The sequence below is a fragment of the Macrobrachium nipponense genome, chromosome 38 (genome assembly GCF_015104395.2).
Source record: "Macrobrachium nipponense isolate FS-2020 chromosome 38, ASM1510439v2, whole genome shotgun sequence".
In the NCBI taxonomy this organism is placed as follows: domain Eukaryota; kingdom Metazoa; phylum Arthropoda; class Malacostraca; order Decapoda; family Palaemonidae; genus Macrobrachium; species Macrobrachium nipponense.
This window is the reverse complement of record NC_061098.1, coordinates 45,359,129-45,361,806: the sequence shown is the minus strand read 5'-3', so window position 1 is coordinate 45,361,806 and position 2,678 is coordinate 45,359,129.

The following is a 2,678-nucleotide window of genomic DNA, read 5'->3' as shown; positions in this document are numbered from 1 at the left end:
ACTATCGAGAGACCAATTTCGAAATAGCTTTTTCGTATTGGCTTAGGAATTTGGGAGACTGCCTTGCTTATCCCATGAAACCTCCTCGAATTTTGACAGGAGGCAGGTATGGGACGCACTGCAGTAACTTTATTGGTTATTGGTTCAATCGTAATGTTTCTAGACTTATTCCTATATTTTGTGTATATTTCATTTATTATGATGTTGCTGACAATACAGTAACTGCCTCACTTCTGATTCAAATCGATGTTGTTTTGGGCTATTTTCTGTCAACCAGGCTTTCCTCTGCTTTCTAATTACACTGGACAGCCTTGATGCTTTTCATTTTTCTATCTTTTGCTATTGAATTAACCCTTAAAACTCTATAAGTTTCCACAAGATCTTTATGCACAAATCATATCTGGTTCTGGTACTGATTAGGGCTGAAGATTTCCCGGAGGTAGACACTACTTATATCATCCTGACAAATTACATTTATTTATTTACTAGAATAACTTCCATACACCTTCCATTACTGTTATATAATATTTCGCTTCTCTTATGATAGTTCTTAATAACTCATAAAAATCGCTCATAATAACCCATGTGTGTCAATGTATCAGATTTGAAGGTGAGTTGAAACTCACGTCCAGAGAAACAACAGCCACTCGGCTTCGTCTGCTCTTCAGTTCTGATTTTGCTCACCGTTGCTTCAGTTCTGTCGTAGTTTTATATATATATAATATATATATATATATATATATATATATATATATATATATATATATATATATATATATATATATATGTGTGTGTGTGTGTGTGTGTGTGTGTGTGTGTATGTATGTATGTATTTATTTATCTATCTATTTATCTCCATGATTAGATTAAACGTAACATGTTCAACTTATTCACTCTCTTATCTCCGGATCGTCATGAAACCATTCATGAGGTAGAAAGTTTTTCGTTAAGAATGATCATAAACGGAGCCGAAGTGTTGAAAGGAGATGGTGATTGCATGGGCGATACAAATGTGAAGTTCTTGTTAAATGTAACCATTAAAAACTGGTGAATGACCACTCGTGTTAAACGAAATGTAGAGAAATTTGAAAAAAAATACATTGAAATAAAACTTCTCTCCCCTTAATTAAGACATTTGAGAGCTAGAAAAAAAGCTTAGATGAAGTGTAATGAAAGAATCGTGTGAGAAACGATATATCCCAAGACAAATGTGACCACAGGGCACCAGACATCATATTTATTATAGGACTCAAATGAGGATCTCGTCCTCCTGTGTTGGTCTCTGTCTTCGTTGAGTACGTGGGAGTTAGGTTTACTCAGCCAAAAGTGAGATCATATTCATATTAATTCATTTATTAATATAAAATAGCTTATATTGTCATTTCATGAGTATTTTGAATAGAATGTGAATAAAATCTGACTCTGGAATCGTGGGAGATCGCTACTTTTTCCGGAATGTTGAGGAAAATAAATTGACGTTTTACTAATGAGTTTTGGAAGAGTGCAGTAATTCTAGATTAAATTTACCTTAAAAAATGTATATAACGGATTAATAATTTTACTGATGATAATGAGTCATTTATTTTTACATCATTCATTTTTATGAATGGGCGGCAATTAATGAATAAAATGAATGGAGTATTTATGTTATTTCATCGATGGAGTAATGACGAGTTTTCTCCGATGGTCTTGGAAGCGGTTATTGTTATGGAGGTTTCCTAATTTCCCATAATTCCTCAATCTATTCCCATTCCTTTGGAATCCTCGTCATGCCTAATATCCCTGAATTGTCACCGAAAACTGACGCTATTTTTCAAATCGTTATGTTCACACAACCTTTCATTATCGCACTGTTCTTTCTCTTGTTTGGTCGCCTGCTTCAGTGACCTTATACAATTAAACTTCATATAATCTGTTTCTCTTGACTTTATTTCATCTCCTTCCCACTTCCCTTCCTCCCCTTCGCTCTTGCTCGAGAATAAAAGTGTATACAACAATTCGAAACTAAGGGAGATAGCGCAGGTCAAAGAAATGATAAAAGTAAGAGAGGAACAACTTTGAAATGTGTAAATAAAAGGAGTTATACGAGAGAGTAATGTTTCGAGTTGGGAGAGATCAAGGGAGGAAATATCTGTACAGGTAAAGTGTAGGAATTCGAAAAGGAGTCTCACGTGACGTCAAAACTTAAACACGTAGATAAAATGAAGTTACATTGGAAATTAATGTTTGCAAATTAAGAGAGAAGGAAATTGATTGATTAGTTTATGGTTGCTAAAAACAGGCGTCACAACAAGCGAGACAGAGGGAGTAAATATATATTCAGGTATAGTATTGGAATTTGAAAAAAAATATGATGATACAAAAAAATACGAAAATGGTTTATTGAAAGGCCGATAAAAAATGTGAAAAATATGATCAAATAAAACAATGATTTGTGAGACTGGGGAAACTTAATTTTTTTTTTATTCCTGCAACAAAATCATCTTCTTCCCCTTTCGTCCTTTTCATTGTAAATGATTCCCATTTCGAGCTGTTGGTCCACAGCAGACTCCTGATTCAGCAAGTTTTAATGACAGGCTGATTTCGCAAACGGGAACAAACGAAAACTGATATTCTACTTGACTCACCGTTGGCTGGATTTTTAAGATTTTTGTTTATTATTTTCTTTTTTTTAGCTG